This window comes from Papio anubis, chromosome 7 (genome assembly GCF_008728515.1).
Source record: "Papio anubis isolate 15944 chromosome 7, Panubis1.0, whole genome shotgun sequence".
Lineage (NCBI taxonomy): Eukaryota > Metazoa > Chordata > Mammalia > Primates > Cercopithecidae > Papio > Papio anubis.
Window position 1 is genome coordinate 63,757,227 of NC_044982.1, and position 27,393 is coordinate 63,784,619.

The 27,393-nt window shown below is 34.9% G+C and overlaps 1 long non-coding RNA gene across 1 annotated transcript in view; it reads left to right on the forward strand.

The window, feature by feature from the left end:
- Positions 1 to 15,918, forward strand: part of LOC108587042 — a 28,940-nt gene extending 13,022 nt beyond the window's left edge. Inside the window, exons 2-3 of the long non-coding RNA XR_002523345.2 lie at positions 11,267 to 11,434; positions 14,951 to 15,918. This is a non-coding gene — a long non-coding RNA (uncharacterized LOC108587042). The remainder of the gene's footprint in view (positions 1 to 11,266; positions 11,435 to 14,950) is intronic.
- Positions 15,919 to 27,393: the final 11,475 nt, after the last annotated feature.

The following is a 27,393-nucleotide window of genomic DNA, read 5'->3' on the forward strand; positions in this document are numbered from 1 at the left end:
TCAGAAAGTATGACTTAGCCAACCTATGTGATTTTTAAATTCATTTTCTTCCTCAGATTCTAGTATACTTTAGTCTATTAACCTTAAATATGAGATTGTTGGGTAAGATTCTTCTTGTGCATCAGTTCCTTCGTTTGAATAAGTTCGGCACCTCAGGAAGCTGCATTAACTTCTAGCATATCAGCATGTCTTTTATCAAATCGTACTTCACAAGTTGTAAATGTTTCTACTTTAAAAAATGCTGACTTGGATCATTTCAGAAAACTCAAGCATGGAAAACTCTGACTCAGTGTTACAGTTAAACCATCACTCTATTTAATAACATATATTTTTTAAAAGCATGAAAGAGAAACAAAACATTTCTGGTGCATGTACTATAAAGTTTAGATATTAGATACATTTCTATAAACCTAAATGTTGCAGAAGCTAAAGAAAATGCTAACTGGGGAAAAATAAGGTGCCAACTTTGCAAATTACATTTGCAGATACTGGGGTTTGTTAGGGATTCTTCAGTGAAATATGAACACATGCTGGGTTTTGCAGCTCATGTAAAGAAATAAAATTTCTATTTGTAAGTGTTTAAGGAAACTGAAGATAGTAAAGACGAAAAGGGGTTTCCAAAATTTAAAAAAAAAAAAAAAATCTGTTACAAAGTTGTACATCATTGTACATAGTATGTTTTTTTTCTCATTATGCTAACAGCCAGAATGTCAGCTGGAAGAAATAAACAGCAATAGGGTATATTTACCTTGGTTGGAGCTCATACTTGATCAGCAATGATAAGATCTTCTGAGAAAATAATTACTTCACGCCAGATAACTCAGAAGTGTCAGGCTGCTTAGCACCCAGACATAAGAGCCATAACCTCAATTGATTAACGTCAGCTCACATTATCACCATCAGTTAAACAGCAGCTATTTTCAAATTCATGCATATTAACAAAGTTAGATGGAAAAAAGTCTCTTTGGAATTTCCATAACAGTAATAAAAACACACAAGTCTCTCCATAGAAAGGTTATAAGTAGGAAAAATACATGAGTAGGAGGTGATATCATCATAGAAATGTCAACTGGGATAAAAATGATGAAAGATATCAGACCACTATACCCTTGTCAGGATGTAAAAGTCATCTCAAAAACACTTCTCTGATACACCTGATTTATTTTTGATCGATATTATTCCATTCTCATTATTCCAGAACAGAACCACTGAAGCTTTTACCTGTAGTTCAGTACCTATTTTAGCTCTTCAAAAAACTGCTACTTACCCTTTCTTCCCAGAAGTTTAGACATTGACTCTCAAACAATTTTTCCAGTACTCTACTCTTTTATCTTCAGGATTTTATTTTTAATAAGTAATCTCCCTCTGATTCAGCTACTAATTCTGAAAAACCATATATTCCATCTTCTTCATTAATAAATGGCCATACCAACCTAATCCCTCAGAAACGGTTAGTAATTTAAACAGTTATAATACTGGATAGAAAATTAGAAAAAGGAATAGAAAATTCTGAGAGTTGGTAGAGCTGTGGCTTTTTGATTGCTTGCTGGCAGTAAATTTGCTGTGATAATTGGCCTGATTTGTTTCCAGGGGATTCTTATGTGCCCCAGTCTGTATTTTTGGCTTTTGTGATTTTAATTATTGGAATATGAGTGAGGAGTTGTTTTGGCTTTTCCAAAGTGTTACAAGCATAAGAAACACTATTAAATTAACCTTGGAGCACCAAAAATTGAAGACCAGATGCCTAATCCTGCCCCCATCTAAAAAAAATCTGGCGTTGAATAACCTTTTCAGAACACAGATGTCACCCTGAGGGAAAAGAGAAATGAGATCTAAAATTGCACTGAATTAAGTTTTCAAGTGTTTTGAAATTTAATTTTTTTTCAAATGAGATGCTTTGAAAGCCTTATCAATTAAAAAGAAGTATCATCTGTAGCATACATTTTCAAATTTTTACATTCTCTCTATATTGACAACAGGAAATATTATTTTGTAATCACTGTATTTTCCTTGCTTTAAAAATTATGTTAGATTTTTGATGTTGACTTTTACAACAAAAATTCATTTTGGGTGTTAAGTCACATTTTTATTTATTTAAGTATGACTTTCCTCTCGATACCAAGTACGTAGACTTTAATCCGATTGGGTTGATATTTATGACTTCTAGACTTGTTTCAAAGTAAATTGTACCCTATGCTATTCATGTCTCTTAAAGGCTCATCATTTTCTTGCTCAGTTCTAGGTCACGCTTTTTTCTTCAGGTGTGAATACCTTTTCATTATTTGCAAAGACATGATATTCTTTATGGGTAACACGATGCTAGTTAAAGAAATACAGTATATGCTTTTATACATGTAAATACATTTATATCTATTTCTATGTCAATCTCCCTGTGAGTTTACACTGATAACTCAAATCCCAATCCAATCTACAGAATTTATTCTAGCCTACTCTGTTTATTTGTAACTCCATTCTCTCAATGTGAGAAACCTGGCTCCCATTATCATTGATATATTTACTTATTTTCTCAATTCTAGAAAAGGTACAAAATAATTTTTAACATTTCTAACACATACTTCTATAAAAACAAATTATGCATCAGAATCCCACATTGTGTATAGTATTGTTGTTAGTCTTAGAGTGTATATATACACACACATATGTATATGTATGTATGTATATGTATATATACTATATGTATATGTATATATAATATATTAGAGTATGTATACATATACACACATGTGTGTATATATAAATATTTGAGACAGAGTCTTGCTCTTTAACCCAGGTTGGAGTGCAATGGCACAACCTCAGCTCACTGCAACCTCCGCATCCCAGGCTCAAACCATTCTCCCACCTCAGTTTCCCAAGTAGCAGGAATACAGGTGTGCACCAACACCCCCGGCAAATTTTTGTATTTTTGTTGGAGACAGGGTTTCACAGTGTTTCCCAGGCTGGTCTCAAATTCCTGGGCTCAAGCCATCACCTCAGCCTCCAAATGTATGGGGAATACAGGCATGAGCCACCACGCCTGGTCCAAAAATTGTTTGTGCTTTTCTTCCGATCCTTTTTCAATTGTAATTATGCCATTTATTCAATTTTTTTCAATATGTTGTTCATTTGTTAATTTATATCAGTGGGGGTCCTGTTATGGGGTGAATGGTGTGCCCCCCTCCCAAATGTATATGTTGAAGCCCTAATTCTCAGCACCTAAGAATTTGATTATATTTGAAGATAAGGACTTTAAAGAGATTTTTAAGTTAAATTTAGATCACTAAGGTGGGCCCTAATTCAATTTGACTGGTGTCTTTACAAGAAGGTAAAAATTTGGACACACATAAAGGTACCAAGGAAGCATCTGCACACAGAAAAGCCCATATGAGGACAGAGTGAGAAGGCAGTTGTCTGCAATCCAAAGAAAGAGACCTCTGGAGAAATCAAATCCACTACCATCTTGATCTTGTACTTTCAGCCTCCAGAACTATGAGAAAATAGGTTTCTGTGTTTAGGCCACCGAATATGTGATATTTTGTTGTAACAGCACTGTCAAACTAAGACAGCCTTCACAACTTGCTGAGTTTCAATTGCTTATTTATATTTTAAATTTTAAGTATGTGAAATATGTACGTTATTCTAAAAAGCATAAATATACAATAATGCACTTTTAAAATGTCATTCTCCATCATCTCTTTTACTTTATTTCTTTTTCCAATCATGCTGCCATTTCTACCCATAAGACCAATGATCTCATTCATTTTTGTTTCTTTCTTTTCCTTACTCTATTTTCTTCTTCCTCCCTTTCTTCTTTTATCATCTCCAAAAAGTAAAAAAGAAAAAATAATTACTGTATATTTTCTTGTTCTTCTTTCTTACACAAAAGGTCACATACTACATGCAATGTTTGTACATTGTTTTTCTATATTTGATAATGTACCTCAAAAATCATCATATTAGTTCAGAAAGATAGATTGTCTAAATTATTTTTTAATAGATTTCACTACTCTCCTTTGTATGACTATTCAGGTTGTTTCTAGTACTTTGCAATTACAAATGACATGCCAGTGAGTAACTTTGTGTGCATGTATTTTTATATTAAAAATATATCTTTAGCTGAGTGGGGTGGCTCACGCCTGTAACCCCAGCACTTTGGGAAGCCGAAGAGGGCAGATCACAAGGTCAGGAGATCGAGACCATCCTGGCTAACAGGGTGAAACCCCATCTCTACTAAAAATACAAAAAAAATAGCTAGGCGTGGTGGCAGGCGCCTGTAGTCCCAGCTACTCGGGAGGCTGAGGCAGGAGAATGGCGTGAACCTGAGAGGCGGAGGTTGGAGTAAGCCGAGATGGCGCCACTGCACCCAGCCTGGGTGACAGAGCCAGACTCTGTCTCAAAAAAAAAAAATATATATATATATATATATAAATTTATGTATAAATATATAAATAAATATCTATCTATCTATCTATCTATCTATCTATCTATCTATCTATCTATCTATCTATCTCTTCACAGTAAATTCCTAGAAGTAGGATTCCTAGGTCGAAACGTAGTTGCAAATGTTTTCTTAGATATTTCCAAATTTTTCTTCAGAAAGATAATCGTCATTTTCACCAGCAATGTGTGAGAGTGCCTCCTTCTCCAAAAGAATGAGACATTGTAATCTGATTTTTGCTAGTTTAATGGATGAGAAAAGATTACTTTAATAAATATTCAATTACCTATAATTATTTTCATCTATACATTATTTTTCTTTCCAGAACTGCAGCATAATGATGTTGTACCACATAGCTTATTTATTGTCAGTCAACTTATTCTTCATAGTTTTTAGCTTTGCAATTTTGTTTTGTGTTTTGAAAGGTTTCATGAATTTTCTATTCCAGCTCTTTCAATATTGTTTTAAATTTCAAAATTTATATATTAACTTATATGATTTGTCTTACCTAATAGGTAGTTTTCTCATAGCATCTTGCTTATCTTTTATCATTTTTTAAAATATTGCTGGAAAAGCCAATTATTTTTTAACTTCTGCTACCAGAATTATATTCTGGTTCTTACATAAATCATTCAGTTTGTTTATCTTAGTTTTTCTCTTTTATTCTATTTATTTTCAAACTTAATTATTTTAGATTAGATTAATATAGATAGCTTATGTAAGTTTTTTCTCTTGTTATAGGTACTTGTCCCCAACCCCCTTCCTGTCAATTTGAGTAGCTCTGTCTATACGGATGAATTAATACACAAAACAGAATAGATACTGATACTCATCCCACTGGACTTGGGGATCATGTCTCAGAGGTTTGACTTTCTGAACCTATAGAAGCTACCCTGCAAAGGGCTTCCTGCTTTTTTTCTTAGACCTTCTCTTTGTCTAGAAATTCTTTGGCTGATGTTGGAGATGTGGCATCAAGAATTGTCATATTGTCACAAAAATGTACAAAAAAGCCACTCATGGCTCAGCGTGGTAGCTCACACCTGTAATCCCAGCACTTTGGGAGGCCCAGGCAGGTGGATCACCTGAGATCAGGAGTTTGAGACCAGCCTGGCCAACATATACTGAAACCCCCTCTCTACTAAAAAATACAAAAATTATCTGGGCATGGTGGTGCATGCCTGTAGTCCCAGCTACATGGGAAGCTGAGGCAAGAGAGTCGTTTGAACCTGGGAGGCAGAGGTTATGGTGAGCTGAGAGAAGCCGCCACTGCACTCCAGCCTGGGCGACTTAGCAAGACTGCGTCAAAAAAAAAAAAAAAACAAAAAAAAAAAAAAAAAAAAAGCCACACATTAATGGTTTTTTTGAGACAGAGTCTCGCTCTCCGCGCCCAGGCTGGAGTGCAGTTGCCGGATCTCAACTCACTGCAAGCTCCTCCTCCTGGGTTCACGCCATTCTCCTGCCTCAGCCTCCTGAGTAGCTGGGACTACAGGTGCCCACCACCAAGCCTGGCTATTTGTGGTTTTTTGGGGGTTTTTTTTTGGTTTTTTTTTTTTTGTATTTTTATTAGAGACGGAGTTTCATCGTGTTAGCCAGGATGGTCTTGATCTCCTGACCTCCTGATCCACCGGCCTCGGCCTCCCAAAGTGCTGGGATTACAGGCGTGAGCCACCGCGCCCGGTTAATTTTTCTTATAACACTCATGTTGAAATGCAGAAGCCAAGTAAGTAGATTAGAGAGAGAAATAAACCTATTTTAAGAGGCTTTTAAATTAAAAAACAAAACAAAACAAAAACTCATAGGTTTGTATAAGCTGTTTGGTTGAGGATTTTTGGCCCATCACATACCTTCAAGTTGCTTTAAGGGTTTTAGTTTCCTCTTGAACTTAGTGATTTCAAGGATACATTATTAAATGATAAGCCCTAATGCAATCGAACTGCACCCTTCGTAAAGGAAATTATGTTGTCAAAGATATGTAAGTGAGGTGTCTACAGGTAACTCCACTCATTCTCATCTAGGGAACTGCTTTGTTATTGCCATGGTCATATTAATATCTGAATTGTTTATGGGAATTATTCAGTTTAATTCTCTTCTCACTCTGGCCTCAGTTAATTGAGCAAGGAATGAATGTCTAGCTAAATGTATCCAGAAGATGTGAAGTGAGAGATCACTATTTAAGACCAACAGTTATGATCGGGAAACCAATAAGATTCCATTCCATGGATTTTCCACTCTTCAAGACAGGGAAAGAAAAATAATTAGCCAGCCAAGAGCTATACACATGGAGGTAGAAGCTGGACTATAAATCAGGAACATTATTTGCCTATTTCTAAAAGAAAAATTATCAAGGTTTTACTTGATATACTAGAATTGCTGCTGGGCTATTAGAATTACTGTAGTAACCTGGAAAAAAAAGTGTCTGGATGTTTGCTCCTGTCTTTACTTCTCGAAGTAATTTCAGAGAAAATACCTTGCAATTGTGATGACACGAATATGACTGTGTTTCTCAAAACTTGAAGCATCTTTAGTACCACTATTTCATCTTAAGAAAACAATTCACCATTTGCTTCATTCTGAGAAAAAAAAGTTTAGACCTATGCAAATTTACCATCCATACCACTGAAACTCAGTGGAACGCAACGTTTATTTTGCAACATGAGAAATACAATCTCAATTATTTCCCTTTCTAATCTTCAAAAATACAGGCAAAGTAATTTTATCTTTATGATACATAATGTCCCTTTGAACACCTGTGCATACAATAACTTGTGTTGTTGCTGTTTTAAATTTTTTAAGAACACTTAAGTTTCATACATAGATATACATGTTCACTTGGGGTGAGAGATATTATTGAAAATTTTAAAATGACTTCCTGAACTTTCAGAAGCATATTGTATATTTTAATATGATTTAAGCTTGGCTACTATCTGAAGGAAGTCCCCAGCTATGTAAGACCTATTTTTCAAATAAAAAATGAAATTAATAAATTTAGAAAACACTCTATTGCACTGTGGGGCGAAATACTCTTTTCTTTCCAATAGTATGAAGACAGAGCTGTGTACTTCCAAAATTCACATGTGGCAGCATTATCATGGTTGACTTCAACCTAGCAGCAAAATAATCTGACAGGGTCATTTAAAGAAAGTCCTGGAAATGGATGATATGACAGCAATTTGCTAAATTTCAAATAGCAACATGATTATTGGTCTGGAAAAATGTGCTAATAAGGTGGCCTGCTATCTGACTCTGTGCCTTATTTTCAGTGATCTGTGGTTGAATTCATCATAAGCCTCATAAAATGATGAACATGATGGTACATTTATGAATAAAATGACTAAAAAGTCAAAATCAGACCCATTAAGCAAAGTGACTTTAGAGGCTAAAGTGCTAAATCAAATGAAAATATCTTATTTGGATTCACAAAACAGCATTAAGCAGGACTGAAACTGTCATGTGAAAGAATGAGGCTGAGCCAAAGAATATAATAGGCACTAATCCTTGTTTGGTAAAAATCAAGGACACTTTACATGTGTGTAGATTTTGCTGTGATGCTAAGATAGAGTATAAATTAAACCTGACTTTCACAAATGTGCAATAAAAAGCATGAGAGTAAGATAATAAGAAAAGGATATTGATAATAGGAGTTAAAGTTACCATCACATTGACTATTCTGGTTGAATAAATACAATAATTTCATAGAATGTCAAAAATAACTCCTTACAGGTTTTAGTTGAATTTAAAACACAAATGTCAGTATCACAGCTTGATACTTGATATTTTTAATATCTGTGAAACTTTGCATAAGGTAGAAACTTATATTTTAGCTTTGACTTTAATTGTAAATGGTGTTAATTGAATAAAAGCTTTTAAAAATTAAATGTAATTTAAAATTTTATTACAAAAAGGAATGTGTTTTTGATACATACGAAAAGGAAACATAAAAACAAGTTTGAGTACACACAACAGCAAAATAAAATGATTTTTCTTCTTAAAATTTTAAAATATACATAAAATACTTAATTATCTTATTACAGTAGAATATTTCTTCTCTCTATATATATGTACACATATTACAATTTTTCCAAGTTACCTATTATATTTCAAAGCAAGTAGGTTATCATAAGCAGTTTAAGTTCAAAACCCAAGATCTTACTCTTTCATTGATGTTCTTTATTCTACTTTTCTATTCTTGTTTATTGCTTTGTAAACTATACGTTTTGAATTTTGTCATTTTTCTAAGTTTAGAATATATACTTCAAAAACTGCTAACAGATTTAATTAATACTATATTACTATATAAAATAAATATATACAATTTTTATACAGCAATGTTTATATTACTCTAGTAATTTTTCCCTGTCATATTTTTCTATACATAAGCATTAGGTTTATTCTCTAAGTTTTTGTTGTTGTTGTTGTTGTTAGGCAAATACAGTGAAATCCCTCAAATAAATGCACATCATTAATACATCCCGAAACTCTCCACATATTTTGGAATATTAAGGTGAACTCAAGTTAACCTTAGGATTTAATTTCTGCTGCATCAAAATTTAAAATATTTTATAATTTTATGTTTCAAGAAACAAAGAGAGATTTTGTTAAATAGACAATACAAGGTTGAGTTTTTGAGCATTGAAAAGTGGTAGACTGAGGAGACATTTTAAAACACATATGTTAAAAATCATGTTCATATTGGGAGAAAAATGAAGCTGCTGGAAACCATGATAATATAGGGATATTAATAATACAAATAGGGTTAAAATCACCACCCCAAGTATATTGACTAGACATGCACGATATAGAAATAGTAGTAGATTTGGTACTAAATAATATTGCTATATTCCTTATTTTAGAGTTAAAGAAGTAAAGACTAAAAAGTACATCTTAGCTATGATTCATTGACATAAAGTTGTTCTTTCTGAGTCTTAAGGTTAAACACACTCTCAGAAAAAAACTTGAGTGTCAAGGTAAGGACTTAACTGAAAGCTTAATATCTATAAGGGATGGGAAAACAGAATTATTTCAACATGTAACAATTGTTTTTCATTAAAGTGGAGAAGCAATAATAGTTTTATATGCCCAAATTGTTGGAGGCATTTTAGCCTCAAAATTACTAAAAGTCAAAGGAAGTATTCAAAATTGGAACCTGTGAATAACTATAAAGGCGATTTAAATTGTGAGCCAGAGGAAACTAGCAAATGAGACTACTAATAACTTATCTCACAGTCTAGACCAGTGGTTCTCAAACTAGAGCATATATTAGAACACATAAAGGGCTTTAAAACACATATAACTGGGGCTCAATCCAGAATTTCTGATTCAGAGGCCTCATGATTTGCATTTTGGACAGGTCCTTAGGTGGCACTGATGCACCTGCTTTGGAGAACATCCTTTGAGAATCTCTAGTCTATATCTTGGTCAGATCACTTGAGGAAATACTTAACAACCAGAACAGGCATATTTAACTAGGGAGGGCAGGCGTACTTGTTCTAGGTAAAAAAGGAAAAGAAACACCCATACTCCTATGTTGCTGCCATCCCTACAGGTACACACATACACAAACACACACAATCTTAACATGTAAGAAATAAGGGCTACTCATCCAAAAGGTGAACCAGTGACTGTTACTCACTTTGGAGAATGAACTAAAATAGCTGATTTGAGATCCAGTTCTTTCCCAGTAATCTAGGCTGGGGAACAGGGACACTCCTCCAAAAAGTAGATGACCACCTGGTCTATATGCTTTGCAGACATGGTAATTATTAGCTTTCCTGGAAAGTAGACTAGTGATATTAAAGGAAAGACCATATCTTAAGAAGTTTTTAGTGAGAAGTTCTTAATTCAGAATTGCTTATGTTAAACAAGCCAACAATGTATGAACTTACAGAACTGGATCCATGGAAAATATGGTAAAATAGGCGATCATCTAGGGGATGACACAAAAATGCTTTATTAGCTAAATTTTCCTTCATTTGTGAGTGATGTAAGATCTCATGAGAGACTATGTCTATTACCTTGAGTCTCCAATGTGGAAATAAGAACTTAAGAAAATGTGTAGTTTCCCAACTCCTTCCTTTCCACATTATAGATCTTACTCACTATGAGGCTTCACTAATAATTTCAGATATACACATGAAACGACATGTGTGTTACCGTAAGTGTGTAAGTGTGTTAGATCTCTGATTTGTGTAATTATGTTCAATAGTGCAGTTCTTTGTTTTAGCTCACTCACCAACAAAATAACCCACTCATCCGGGTAAGTATAATAAGAGGTCAGGAAAGATAAATAGTCTAATTTAAAACGGGAAGAGGATTTGAATAGACGTTTCTCCAAAAAGATACACAAGTGTCTAATAAGCACATGAAAAGATACTCATCATTGTTATCATTAGTGAAATGCAAAGCAAAACTCTAATGAGGTACTATTTTGCACCCATTTGGAAAGTATAATCAAATCACAAACACAGACAATAGCAAGTGTTGGTGAAACTGTGGAGAAATTAGAAACATTTACATTCACTAATGGAAATGTAAAAATGTTACAGCCACTTTGAAAAACAGTTATGATCCTGTGATACTACTTCTACATATTTGCCCCAGGTTAAACCAAATCTCCACACACTTACACATACATAAGGAAAAAGCAATGCAACTACTTACACATAAATGTTCATAGCAACATTATTCATAGTAGTCAAAGAGTTTAAAAAAATGAAATTAATTAATTACCAAAATGTGGTGTGTCTATATGTTATGTGTTGAATTGTGCCCCTATAAGGACCCATTGAATTTCCAACCCAAGGTACCTAAAAATGTGAACTTGTTTTGAAATAGGGATTTTGCAGATGAATCAAGTAAGACTGAAGTCATTATGGAACCCTAACACAGTACAACTGGTGTCATTATAAGAAGAGAAAAACACCATATGAAGACAGAGACAGATAGAGAGATGGCCATGTGATGACAGAGGAATCAATCGTAGTGATGCAACTGTAAGCCAAGGTGAGTGAAGGAACCAGGGACACCACCGGAAGCTAGGAAACAAGCAAGCACAAATTTTATGCAGGGTCTCAGGGAGCATGGCTTGATTTCAGGTTTCTAGCATCCAGACTATGATAAAATAAACTTGCATTGCTTTAAGCCACATGGTCTGTTTGGTTACAGCAGCCCTAGGAAATAAAAACATCAGACAACAAGTATATTCAGGAGTAGAAAGAAATGATATGCTAACACATACTACAACATGGATGGATCTTTTGCTAAGTGGAATGCATCATGCCCCAAAGGACAGATAATGTATGATTCCATATATGAATTTTCTAGAACAGACAAATCCATATAGACAGGTAGTTGATTCATGTTTGCCAGGAGCTGGAGGATAGGAGGAATGGGGAGTATTTTTCTAATGAGTGTGAGATTTCTTTTGGGGGTGATGAAAATAGTAATTAGATTTTAGTGATAATTGCACAACTTTGTAAATATACTTAAAACGTCAATAATTTATACTTCAGAAGTGACTATTATAGTGTATAAATTAAGTCACAATTAAAAAAAAAGAGGTAAGGCAAAATGCCTCAAATATTAGGATAACCCCCTTGTTAAGGAAAGCTGTTTCATATGTTTACAATCTAAAGCATTTATACAGGCTAGGCATAGAGGCTTATGCCTGTAATCCCAGGACTTTGGGAGGCCAAAGAAGGAAGATTGGTTGAGGACAGGAATTCAAGTCCAGTCTGGGCAACACAGTGAGACTCCACCTCTACAAAAATAAAATTAGCCTTGTGTGGTGGCGTGCACCTGTTGTCCCAGCTACTCAGAGGTCTGAGGTGGGAGGGCTGCATGAACCCAGGCGACTGGGGCTCCAGTGTGCTGCCATCCCACCACTGTCCTCCAGCCTAGGTAACTAAGAACCCATCTCAAAAAAGAAAAAAAATAAAAGAAAAAGAAAAATTTACATAGACCTCTTATTTAGCCAGGCTTTCTGTGCAATGTTTGTCCTCATGTTGGAGCCCAGCAAAACAGTTTTTCTTTAGAAATCTGTGTGAAACAGCCTACCCAGACTTCTCGTATACTACTTACAATTCTCCTTCAACATTAATCAAGCTTACTCCAGTGCTTATACCTAACTGAAATTTAGCTCTTTCAAAGAACAGTACTTCTTCTGCAGTCATGTCATGTGGAGTGTGCTAATACTCACGTGCACAAGTTCTTGGATTAGAAAATAAGTTTTTTTCCTCCTACTTCCTGCCAGGTCCACAATATTATTCTCACCGTCTCATATAAGCAAAACTATATCTGCTCTGATGAAGTTATTTCTCTCTGGATAAGGGTCTCTGAAGCCATCACGTTGTAGTTATTCTAAAATATTCTTTCTACTTTTCTGATTTCACTGAAGGGCCAGCTTTATGTTTTCTCCCTGTATAAACTCACTTACTAAATTGATTCAGTTTCCACCTTAAAATATTTTAGGAAAGAATATGACTCTTTCTAGGTTGAATCAATAAAATTTATTTCAGAAATCTGGTTTAAGATCTTTATCATATGTATATCTTTACTTACATATATCACAAACACGATGAAAGTTCTCAAACTGTGGCTGCAGTTTTGAGAGCTCCAGCACCAGTTCTTAAAAGCAAGGTGTGGATTTACTAATTATCCCTAGTAACACCAACCCATTGTCTAATTAAGTGAGAGACATAAACAATAGTGAGGCTGAGATTTAGGCGTAGGTTAAAATGACCACAAATTTTTATGTGCTCCATTTGTCCAAATTATATAGAGCCTTGAAAAATTTAATCAGCCACATTTGAGCTCAAGAACCATAGCTTCTTCAAACAATAAGCAAGGAATTAATTTTTAGGATAAACATAAAATCTCACAGAAAAGTGAGATAAACATCATGAAAATTTTAATGGAAACACAGTTGTCTGACCCTTGTAGATGGATGTTAACACTGGATTCAAAGCCTAAGGGTCTCATTAGTGGTTCTCAGCTCTTGGCTCTAGTGTTCTGTCACTGATACAGCAGCTAGGTCAAAATGCCTACTCCTAGCTTCCCTACTTACATAATTTCAATTTGCAAGTGACATGGTCACTAAAACATTTACATTTTGCATTTATGCACCATTATATTTGCAAATTCTTCTTCTACATGATTCTTGCTACAAATTCAGAGCGAGTACAGTTGGTTCAACTCCTGTTAGAAAGTAAACTTACATACACATACGAAATAATCGCCCTTGGGTCAGTGCCAAACCTCTGAACTGCTACCAAAGGAAGTACAATGTGGGTCGTGAGTGAAGCAACAATTCTTATAAGATGATATCAACATGACAGCTACCCTAAGTGACATATTCAGTACCCTTATTTCTTCTTGAATGCATGATTCAACATCCTTTTCCATCATATATTTAGTGGCAAAGAAACGCGCGTGCGTGCACACACACACACACACACACAATTTCAAACAATTCGTAGGTAAAGGTCCCAACTCTCAAATGAGAAAAGTTAAAAGATCTATTGCCTCACTCTATGGTGGAAGATTCACAGCCACATCTTAATTTTTGTTGTTTGTTTTTGATTTTGGGGGTTTCTTTAGTGGTTTGTTTGTTTTTGTAGAGACAGGTCACCATGTTTCCCAAACTGTTCTGGAACTCCTGGCCTCAATCAATCCTCCCACTTTGGCCTCTCAAAGTGCTGGGCTTTCAAGCATGAGCCACCATGCCCAGCCTCATATCTTAAATTTTATCTGAAGATGCTCTTTTCATTCCCTTTAATTTTATCTGAAGAGGCTCTTTTCATTCCCTTTAAGACAGTCATTATCAACCCAGGTTGGCACATTAGTATCGCCTGGGAAGATATTAAAAAGCGTTGATGTATGGACACCATTCTAAACCTATTAAATTAGAGTCTCTTGGGGTGGAGCATAAGTATTGATATTATTTAAAGCTCCTCTTATTATATGGATCTTTAATCCTTAAACATCATCAATCTCAGAGTCCATAATCTGCGAGTAATGGCCATTTCTTCTCAAAGCCCACGATGACTTTTTTTTGAGGGCTTTATTTATTTTTATCAAAGGCCAAACCACCACAAAGTGCCATATTTAAAGATATAGATAAAAAACAGAATTACATACTTTTAATTTCAACTCCAATATGTAAAGTGCTTTATCAGTCACAAGTTTCATACTTAGAATAACAAAAAGCTGTACAAACTAAAATACACTGGCTTTTCTTGGACCCTTCGGAGAACTGAGATTACAGGACACACCAAAACTTCAAAGTCTAGAAAGACAAGGGCATCCAGAGAGATAGAGCAACTGAAATCTAATTACCTGGAGCAAAAACTACAGGATCCATAAACTGGTAGAAACTCTTAAGCAATAACTTTGGCGAGCTGCTGGAGACAGCGTGGGATAGAGTAAGAGTAAGAAACTACTGACAGCCATAGTCGTAGGCATTTCCCTAAGCTTTCGTGAGTTTCCTTTCCACCAATCTTACCATGTTCTCAATTTCAGAATGTAAGAAAATCTCCCCAGTTCTTCGGGTGGAAGGAAAGAGTAACACTGGAAAACAGCTAGAGCACTCTCCATGGAAAAGTCCTCGTCTCCAGGTAAAAGGGTTTTGCCAGAGTTCTACTCTGAAAATATACTCTGTCTAGAAGAGGAAAGTTTCTTCCCACTCCAGCACTCTCTAGCCACCCTGTCCTACCAAAGAGGTGACTAATCATCAAAAAAGAACAAAGCTTGAAGATTGGGAATGCTGTAATCAAGACAAAAGTGATGGGTAAGAAAAAATATATATATATAGTAAAAGGAAACAAATAAACAATTTGTAAAGCCTAGATCTCCAAAAAACAGGCCCACTAAAACACTAAGACCTGATCAGAATATTATAGAATACACTCATCTCCCATAACTTACTACCACATCAACTGGGTGCTCCCAAAGTAACAGCAGATTACAGATGAAAGATTTGTAAGATTCAGAATCCCTGAGAAGAAATACATAGGAGAGCCTGAAAGTGATGAGACAAACATTAAACACAGTATAACTTTTTCCAGATTCATGTAAATCTTACAGTAAAAGCCTATGTGCTTCACTTTTTGTCATTCCAACTACATAGGATGTGTATGCAAAAACTTTTTAAAAACACAGATGAAAGGAAGCTACGATACAAATAAATGGAAAGAAATACTTTGGTCATAGATGGGAAGACTCAATATTATTATATTTTAATTATTCCCAAGAGTATCAACAGGTTTGATATAGTACCAACCAAAGACTCAACAAGATGTGTTGATACAGTGACCAATTTTCTGTAAAAGTCATATAAAAGGGCAAAGATATGAAATAAGTAACACAATACTGAAATTGTTAAAAGATTTTTTTTAAAAAGCATTCCAGACTGGGAGAAATGTTTGCAAAACACATCTGTTAAGTACTTGAATCTGAAATATATAAAGAGGTCAGCAAGATGGCTCATGCCTGTAAACCCAGCACTTAGAGAGGCTGTGGTGGGAGGATTGCTTGAGCCCAGGAATTTGATACCAGCCTGGGCAACGTAAAAAGACCCAATCTCTACAAATAATTTAAAACAAATTAGCCAGGCATGGTGGCATGTGCCTGAGGTGCCAGTTACTTGGGAGGCTGAGGCAGGAGGATTGCTTGAGCCCACAAGGTTGCAGCTGCAGTAATCTGTGATCACACCACTGCAATCCCACCTAGGGGACAGAGTAAGACCCTGTCTGAATTTTTAAAAAATTCTACATATATATACATGTGTGTACGTGTATACAGATATACACACTTGTATGTATGTATACATATATATACACTAAGAACTATTAAAAACTTGATAATCTAAAAAGATTTTTTTTAAATGAGCAAAATAATTAGAAGTGCAGCTGAAAGTTACAAATAAATTGCTGCAATCTCATGATAAAATTTTAATGGATGAAGAATTGCTTCTTATGAATGGCCAAAGAATGGAATTTTTTGAGATGCAATCTACTACTGGTGAAGATGCTGTGAAAATCGTTAAAATGATAATAAATAATTTAAAATAATACATACTTTTATTATACTTTTATTTTAAGTTCAGGGGTACAAGTGCAGTTTGTTACATAGGTAAACATGCATCATGGGAGTTTGTTGTACAGATTATTTCATCATCACACAGGTATTAAGCGTATCCCCATTAGTTTTCCTGATCCTCTCTCTCCTCCTACCTTCCACCCTCAGTTGGGTCTCAGTGTCTGTTTTTCCCCTGTTTGTGCCCATTTGTTCTCATCATTTAGCTCTCACTTATACGTGAGAATATGCAGTATTTGGTTTACTCTTCCTGTGTTAGTTTACTAAGGATAATGGCCTCCAGCTCCATCCATGTCCCTGCAAAGGACATGATCCCAATTTTTTTATGGCTGTAAAATATTCAATGGTGTATATGCACCACATTTTCTTTATCCAGTCTATCATTGATGAGCATTTAGATTGATTTAATGTCTTTGCTATTGTGAGTAGTGCTGCAACAAACATATGTGTGCATGTGTCTATATGACAGAATGGTTTATATTCCTTTGGGTATATACCTAGTAATGGGATTTCTGGGTCGAATGGTATTTCTGTCTTTAGGTCTTTGAGGAATTGCCACACTGTCATATGCAATGGCTGAAGTAATTTACTCTCCCCAACAGTGTATAAGTGTTCCCTTTTCTCCACAATCTCACCAGTATCTATTAATTTTTGACTCTTTAAAAGTAGTCATTCTGACTGGTGTGAAATGGTATCTCACTGTGGTTTTGTTTTGAATTTCTCTAATGATCAGTGATGTTGAGTATTTTTTCACATGATTCTTGACCACATATATGTCTTCTTTTGAGAAGTGTATGTTCATGTTTTTTGCCCACTTTTTAATTGTGTGTGTGTGTGTGTGTGTGTGTTTTTTTTTTTTTTCTGGTAAATTTGTTTTAAGTTTCTTATAGATGCTAGATATTAGAACTCTGTCAGAAACATAGTTGCAAAAATTTTCTCCCATTCTGTAGATTGTCTTTTTACTCTGTTGATAGTTTCTTTGCTCTTCAGAAGCTCTTCAGTTTAATTAGATCCCATTTGTCAATTTTTGCTTTTGTTGCAATTGCTTTCAGTATCTTCATCATGAAATCTTTGTCCATGCTTATGTCCTGAATGGTATTGGCTAGACTTTATTCTAGGATTTTTCTCTATTTTAGGGTTTTACATTTAAGTCTTTAATCCATCTTGAGTTAATTTTTGAATTATTGAATCAGAAAAAAATACAATAAATTAAAACTATAAAAATCTGAACAAAATGTGGACTTTGGTTAATAATAATTATCATTATTTTTCATCACTTGTGCCAAATGTACCATGCTAATATGTGATAGAGAAAACTGGGTAAGAGTTATCTAGGAACTCTCTGTATTATCTTTGTAATATGTCTGTAAATCTAAAACTATTATATCATAAAAGACTTATTAGATTATGCTTTTTGTCATCTACTATGATGAATAAAATTTTGACAAGAAGGATTCTCTCTTGAATGGTAAACTGCTCACTTCAAATTACCACTTTTGATTAATAACTGAAGCAAGTTCCTTAATATGATTGCCTTTAGGTTCTTCACCAACACATATGTGGAGTCAAATAAGAATCATGGAATAATATTTGCTTGCCTTTAGTTAACAAGTAACAACTCCAAAATTAAATACATATATTATTAATTATTATTGTTTGAACTTTTATTTTTGATTCATGGAGTACCTGTGCAGATTTGTTACAATGGTTTACTGCTTGACACTGGCTTTTGGGGTATGAATGGTCCCAACACCCAGGTAGTGAGTACAGCACCCAACAGATAATTTTTCAGACCTTGCTTCCCTCTCTCTATTCCCAGCTCTGTTCCCAGTGTTTATTGTTTCTATCTTTATTCCCTGTGTACCCAGTGTTCAGCTCCCACTTATAAGTGAGAACATGTAATATTTGATTATCCGTTCCTGCATTATTTTGCTAAGGAAAATGGTTTCCAGCTGCATCCATGTTGCTGCAAGAACATGATTCAGTTCTTTCGATGACTGTATAGTATTACATATTATATAGCTATCACATTTTCTTTATCCAATCCACCATTGATGGACACCTAGGTTAATTCCATGTCTTTGCTGTTGTGAATAGTGCTGTGAGGATGCAAAGTATCGTTTCGGGTATCTGGGTGTTTCTGAGAGTTACCAGAAGAGATTAATATTTGAGCCAGTGGACTGGGAGAAGAAGACCAATCCTCAGGAAGAGTCACCGACAGTGTGGGTTGGAGCCATCTAATTGACTGCCAGCGTGGCTAGAAAAAGCAGGCAGAAAAAGGCAGAAGCTGACTCTCTGAGTCTTCTGGCTTTCATGTTTCTCCCGTGCCAAATGTTTCCTACCCTGGAACATCAGACTCCAAGTTCTTCAACTTTTGAACTCTTGGAGTTACACCAATGGTTTGCCAGGGCCTCTCAGGCCTTCAGCCACAGACTGAAAGCTGTACTGTCAGCTTCCCTAGTTTTGAGGTTTTGGGACTTAGACTGACTTCTTTGCTCCTCAGCTTGCAGATGGCCTATCGTGGAACTTCACCTTGTGATCGTGTGAGTCAATTCTTCTTAATAAACTCCCCTTTATATATACATATGTCCTATTAGCTCTGTCCCTCTAGAGAATCCTGACTAATACAGCCTAGTAATGGGATTGCTGGGTTAAATGGCTGTTCTATTTTAACTTCCTTGAGAAGTCTCCCAATTGCTTCCCAAAGTGACTGGACTAATTTACATTCTCACCAACATTATATAAGCCTTGCCTTTTTCCTGCAGCCTCACCAGCATCTGTTCTGATTTTAAATAATAGCCATGCTGATTGGTGTGAATTGACATCTCATTGTGGTTTTAATTTGCATCTCTATTAAGATTAGTGACATTGAGCATTTTTTCATAAGTTTGTTAGCCATTTAGATGTCTTTTTTTGAGAATTGTCTGTTCATGTCCTTTGCCCATTTTTAATGGGGTTATTTGTTTTTTACTTGCTGATTAGTTTTAGTTCCTTAAAGTTTATGGATATTAGACCTTTGTCAGATGCCTAGTTTCTAAATATTTTCTTTCATTCTGTAAGGTGTCTGTTGATGGAAATTCTGTTGATAATTTCTTTCATTTTGCAGAAGTTCTTTCATTTAATTAGGTCTCATTTCTCAATTTTTGTTTTGTTGCAATTGCTTTGAGGACTTAACCATAAATTCTCTGTCAAGGCTGATGTTTAGACTGCTGTTTCCTAGGCTGCCTTCCAGGATTTTTGTAATTTGTGGTTTTACATTTAAATCTTTAATTCATCTTGAGTTAACTTTTTTCATATGATGAAAGATAAAGGTCTAGTTTCATTCTTCTATATCTGTGTAGACAGTTGTCCAAGTACTATTGATATTTATTGAATAGAGAATTATTTCCCCATTGCTTATTTTTGTACATTTATTGAGTATTGTTTTAGATGTTGTGACTTAGAACTGAGAACAAATTGAAGATACTTCCACCTACCCGTGGGGACAGTTGAGTGTGCTAAATAACACACTCAGCCATGAAAGAAGATTGAGGCCTGTTTTACAAATCAATAGTGTAATAAAGAGAATTATTTAAAAATCTGTAGAGAAACACACATTATATTTTTAATACAGTGACCCCAGCCTGTGGTCAGTGTAATTTTATGGGGTTTTTCTACCTTGTGAATATCTCCATATCTCACCAATCAAATAAGTTACTTCATTAATGTGAAGGAATAAATACAAGGCCTGAAGGATACTGTCAATTGTTTGCTTTAATAATATACATTCCTGAGTCTGAAGCAAAGTCTTCTCATTGAAAAATAAGGCTGGAGGTTAAAGATATTGGTTATCTCTAACACATTGTACCAGCATGTTATTTTTGGAAGAGTCATCTTTCTGTTTTTCTGTTATATTTCAACCTATAAATTGTTTGAGGAATGAAGGAACATTGGTATATTGATCTTAGTATAAATTAAGTGTAGCATTTTATATGTTAAACTGGTGTTTTCCTAGCAATATATCTGCAGCATCTCAATGTCTATGAAACTATCATGATTTATAATGAACTAAGGCCAAAACATCAGTGGAATGCCATGCCCAGTAAACCGTTTTAATACTCAGCAATTGATTCTATAAGGTTCTTGCTCTTGTAGCAAGATTGCCCTATCAACAGCCCTACATCCTCCTCCCCATACAAACTCCCTGTTTACTCATTCCATAGCGCTATCATACTTGGCCAATGTCATCAAACACTGGTGGAAAATGAGGATGCTTATTATAATATAGAATGTTGATTAAGAGTTCTTAATCTCTATTTCTTTACAATCTTTTACAAAGACTTCTCTCCCTATCACAGTTGTTTTTTGATTACACATACCAGCCTCTGGCAAGTTGCCATCACATGGCCACAACTGCAAGTGGACTGAGACATGTGAAAGAGTATGTGAATATTTAATGTTATTGTTTCTGCTACAGGCTTCCAGAGGTGGAGTCACAATATGGATATGTGTTTCCTGGCTGTTTTATCTCAGGGAGACTATGACTTGGGATTTTTCTGCTTCATTCACTTTGCTGAAGTCTGACAGGTATAACCAATACACTCCATAATTCTTAGATTTTTACTCACTTAAATTTTCCTATGATTTTAACTTTGCATTTTAATAGAATCTTTTCCTAATACTTTTCTTGCAAAGCATATGAGCATTGCAGAGATCAATAAATCCATATTTTCTGCCTATCCAATCCTGAACTTGAAGTTCCTATAGCTAACCTATTGTATATCTCCACCTGAAAGTCTAAACTATGTTTCAAACTCAGCGTGCTCAACAATAATTGAAGCAGTCTCTTGGCCTCACACTTACTCCTTTCTTTTTGTTTTTCATCTTACTTAATGGTATTGCCAGTTCTCTAGTTATTCAAGCAACACACCTAAACATTATCGTTATTTCTTCAAATATTTTCCCTCTGCCCTTCTCCCATTAAATCAATGACCAAGGCCAGTTGATTCTATCTTACTCTACCTCCATCAACTTTCCTCCATTCCCACTACCACAATCCTAGTTATGTCAATAGTGTCTCTTTCTGTGATTACTATAGCAGCTTCTTAATTAATCTCCAATCCATTCCTCATCCTACAATTACAGTAACCTTAATGTAAGACAAATATGATCATATCAGTTTCTAATTTCATGACAAAGACTCCCAATGCCTTTAAATAAATGTCAAAATACTCAGCATTTACAAAGTGCCTAAAGGCCTGCTTGTTCTTCTCCAGCCTCATATCACATACATTTTAGTCATGACCCATCTTCTATCATTTCTCTCAACGTTGGTCAGTCTAATTACTATTCATTATTCAAGTCTCACCCTACCTCTCATTTTCCCCAGAAAGCCTTACTTTATTTCTTCATGGAAGATTAAGTATTTTGTCTATGTATTTCTATAATTATTCTATCATAGATCTAAGACATACTTAATTATAATTGGCTACTCTAATTCTTGCCTTGCTCATTATTCTTGACATTGAGTATTATTTCATTTTAACCAAATTTTCAGTTCAATTTAATGTGAATTTTCAAATTAATTTTATTATTTAATTTTATTTTGAGCCTATACTTTCTTTAATTTGAAACTCTATAGCATAATATTCTTGTTTGTTAAACTACTAGCTATATTATATTGAACAGCTCCAGTATATATACTGTTGAACAGCTTCTCTTACATATGTCTGAAATTGTAAGTAACAAATATCTTTGAAAAAAGTGAGTATTAATATTAGCTATTTCATACATTTTCCATGAATTATTACCACTTTAAAAATACCTACGGTTTACTTACAAAAATTAAAAATTGTAAAAATTGCCATGTCATGATCAGTAAAAATAAATGTATCTCATATGATCAATAATCCTGAAAAATAGACTCTACTTTTGTAGTGTTTATACATAAGTGGAAACATAAAACACAATATAAATTAATCTTTGAAGTTGCCTCCTTGAGTGTATAACAATGGGAAAATTGCATTTTCTACAATAAAAGTAAAAATACATTTTATAATATAAATGTGGTCTAGGTCCTATGTAGTTTAATTATTGTAAACTTTATTAATATTTATCATGCCTCATACAGGTCCATTCCAATAGTTAGTTTGATACAGTTTTTAAAAATATTTTAGCATGAATAAATGCCAGATAAACCTTCTGAGATGTATGATGTTCATGGCACTGTTTAGTTTTCAAAGGATACTCATTTTATTAATACAAAAATATTCAAAATTGAGAGATATCATTAGCTAAATGTATACTTGTAAAGTATTAAAATCAAATAAACAATAAATAGCTCGTGTATGTAGAAAGCTTGCACTCTTTGTAGTTTCTCGTAAAGTGCTACTTCTCAGATACAACACTTTAAAGTAATTTCCCTGTAGAATATACTAGAACACGTTTTTTTAAAGAAAATGTTATGAGGCATCCACTGTGATATGAGTACAAATGCACTCAATAGTTAGGGGAATCAAAACTAGGTGATTGATATGGTTTGGCTGTGTCCACACCCGTATCTCATCTTGAACTGTAGTTCCCATAATCCCCACATGTCATGGGAGGGACCCGGTGAAAGGTAAATGAATCATGGTGGCAGTTCTCTCCATGATGTTCTCATGACAGTGAGTTCTCACAAGATTTGATGGTCTTATAAAGGGCCTCTCCTGCCTTTTGCTCTGCACTCCTCTCTCCTCCCTCCATGTGAAGAAGGATGTGTTTGCTTCTTCTTCTGACATGATTGTAAGTTCCCTGAGGCCTCCTTAGCCATTCAGAACTGTGAGTCAATTAAAACTCTTTCCTTTATAAATTGCCCAGCTTCAGGCAGTTCTTTATACCAGTATGATAATGAATGAATACAGTAAATTGGTACTGGATAGTGGGTCACTGCTATAAAGATACCTGAAAATGTGGAAACATCTTTGGAACCGGGTAACAGGCAGAGGCTGGAATAGTTTGGAGGACTCAGAAGAAGATAGGAAAATGTGGGAAACTTTTGAACTTCCTGGATACTTGTTGAATGGCTTTGACCAAAATGCTGATAGTGATATGGACAATGAAGTCCAGGCTGAGTTGGTCTTAGATGAATATGAGGAACTTGTTGGGAACTGTAGTAAAGGTCCCTCTTGTTATGCAAACAGCCTGACAGCATTTTGCCCCTGTCTTGGAGATCTGTGAAACTTTGCACTTAAGAGAGAAGATTTAGCGTGTGTGGCAGAAGAAATTTCTAAGCAGCAATGTATTCAAGAGGAAGCAGAGCATGCAAGTTTTAAAAATTTGTAGCCTGATGATGCAGTAGAAAAAAAAATAAAACTAATTTCTGGGGAGAAATTAAAACTGGCTACAGAAATTTGCATAAGTAACAAGGAGATGAGCACTAATCACTAAGATGATGAGAAAAATGTCTGCAAGGCATGCTAGAGAACTTCACAGCAGCCCCTCCCATCACAGACCCAGAGGCCAAGCAGAAAAAACAATGGTTTAGTGGGCTAGGCCCAGGGCCCCCCTGTTGTGTGCAGTCTAGGGACTTGATGACCTGTGTCCTAGCCATTCCAGATGCGGCTAAAAGGAGCCAAGTTACAGCTTGGGCCATAGCTTGAGAGTGTGCAAACCCCAAGTCTTGGTAGCTTCCACATGGTGTTGATCCTGAAGTTGCACAGAAGTCAAGAATTATCTAATGCTGTACCCCCATTGTATCTGTGAAGTAACTAACTTGCTTTTGATTTTACAGGCTCATAGGCAGAAGGAACTTGCCTTGTCTCAGATGAGATTTTGGACTTGGACTTTTGAGTTAATGCTGGCCTGAGTTAAGACCTTTGAAGACTGTTGGAAAGCATGATTGTGTTTTGAAATGTGAGGACATGAGATTTGGGAGAGGTCAGGGGCAGAATGATATGGTTTCTCTGTGTCCCCACCCAAATCTCATCTTGAACTGTAGTTCTTATAATCCCCACTATGTCATGTGACAGTCCAGGTAGGAAGTGATTTAATCATAGGGATGGTTACCTCCATGCTGTTCTCATGATAGTGAGAGAATTCTCACAAAATCTGATAGGTTTATAAGGGGCTTTTCCCCCACTTAGATCAGCACTTCCCCTTGCTTCCTTGTGAAGAAGGATGTGTTTGCTTCCTCTTCTGGCAAGAGTGTAAGTTTCCTGAGGTCTTCCCAGCCATGTGGAACTATGAGTCAATTAAAACTCTTTCCTTTATAAATTACCCAGTATCAGGCATGTCCTTATAGCAGTGTGAGAACAGACTAATACTGTGATATTAAGGTATATCGAAAGTGGAATAATACTGCAATACCAATAAAAGGCTTATACCCTGGGCAGGTTCATGCTTTTTCAGACTGGGCTAGTAGCTCATGTCATGGACAGCTGGGAGACAATAACAGTCTCATTGTGTATTACTAAGAGTCTAAGAAAACAGAAACTCAGCATTTTATGGCAGGAATTTTACTTTTGATTCTGAAAAACCATTATTATTGTCAATTGACATAAAAGAGAGTTCACAGCAATTGGTACCTTGGAAGACAGAGAAGAAAAGGAAAATGAGAAGAGTTATGAAATAAAATTACTATTTCCAGAGACAGAATGCTAGAGTTAGATATCTGCCTTGTGACCTTATAAAACTTTATTGTTACACTTGCAAGGTGGGATGAAAATAAGCATCCTAATATTCTTAGTGTAGCATTGTGCTTCTTAATATCCAGAGAAAATGGGTTCAAGTCCTGCCACAAGTCCTGCATGAAACCCAGTTCCCTCTCATTATTATACAACAATTCTCATTCAATTGCTATTTTCTATTCGCATCTAGCTCTGATTTCCAGCTTTTTCTGAATTATAAGACTTCTGTGCACAGTGATCTAGTGCTGACCCAATTTGAGTACAGAAAGTTCTCTTTACTTCCTCTACTCTATGTCACAAATAATATCACTGAAAAGCAATATTGTTGGCTGTACATTTAAGAATAACTTATTACAGGTGCCATTTGTCAGTACTGTACAGAAGATAATTTTCAAATGACACCAGTTTCCCTGCTCTTAAAACGGGCTCTCAACCCCCTCTATCAATCCAGGCACCAACCTCCCATCATATTGTTTTATTTCTCTTCCTCTCCCCATGTTTCACTCTTTTTTCTTATTTTTAATCTGTTACATCTCTGGATTCCTGTTCACTTTCTAGTAGACAACTTTGCTAAACATTTTAGAGTGTTCTCAAGTGGCATGTCCATGAATCCTTAGTTTCTATTCATAAGGGACTTTAAAAATATTTCCCTAACCAAAGAGAGTTACTTGACAAAAATAAACTTTAACTAGTTAAGTCAGAGTTCTTAATCTCAGTAAATCTCCTCTTCCTAGTGGTCATACTTATTAACTTGGCTTTCCAACTGTAAGTGAATTAATTATAAGAAATTCTTCTCAATTCTGTTCGTCTCTGTTCCAGCAGCATTTATCACAATACTTGGCATGCAATTGGTACTGACAAAATGTTGAGACAATAGATGGAGGAATGACTGGTTAATTGAGTAATAAAAAGGGCATTAATAAATGTCCTTTGGGTTATCAAAGATGATTATTCAGTGGAAAAGATTAGGAGTACATTCTAGTTGCCATCCTTTTGAGAATCAAAGAAAATTAGAATAGCAATTTTGCTAATAATGTAACACATGTATCTGCAGCATAGTTTATAGTTTCCTGATAAAAGCTTTTTGTAGTAGAAACAGTAATATCACTGAGTGTGGAAATCCAGTTCAGTTTTTATGTTGACTATTTAATACTCTATGTAGAATGTCTAAATTAACATATAGATACCAATACTAAAATAAACTGGGAACTTTATTTTGGAAGTTTTAGATAATTCTGGCATTTGTTGTAATCAACTGCAGGTCTCTGATGCCCTTTTGTTAGCATGAGTTAATTGCTGCTCAAACTTAGAGATAATTTTAAACAAATTTGTAACCAGCTGCTTTTCTAAAATCAGATTTCTGCAAATATGCTTATGAATATTAATTTTGCTAAATTACAGGGCTTCTAGATTCTCTGTCCACACAAGTTTTACAACTCTGCTTTACTCTTCCTTAATTAACCTTGATTTCCTATGCCTACAGTTTTTGTGATTTTAAGCTGGACGCATGACTTCAGTTCCTCTTTGTCGACCTTACCCCATTGTTTCCTTGCCTACCTAGCCATTTCTTTCTATACACCTTTTCTAATCCTCATTTGCTTTGCAAATCTAATCACTATTCCTACCTAATAATTCATTTGCTCCACACACCTCTTCTTTCTCTTTAATCTCTATTTCACTCTTCCTCCCATTTCTCTTTTAAATTATGTTATATTTATTCTTGTCTACGTTTAAATGTTTTCCTTTTTCCTACTTACTTGCTTTTGGCGGATTTTTTCCCCTTCACAAATAAACAACCATCTAATAGCAGTGCAGACGTGATGCTGCATATTTTATTTCATTGGAAATAAAGTTAGTTAATAAAGTATATACACTACTAGAGAAATTAAAAGAAAAAAAGGAATCATATAGTAGGCCTAATATAATCTATATTAAAATCTGCTTCTAAAAGCTTTTATGCAAAATTCTTACTTCACTGATTCCAAAGTAATGTGTGTACAAAAGAAGTGTATATTTTAAAAATTATACATTTAACTGACAATATGTAGTGTTTAGTAAAATGTGGATAATGTACTCAACAAAAATTATGACAGCCTTTAAATGATTATAGTGAAACATATTTGGTTTACACAAAGTAGTTAATAATTTCAGGAAAATAAGTATAAGCATAAGATATATAATAAGGTAGTTGATAATGTCAGGAAAATAGAGCATAGTGCACAC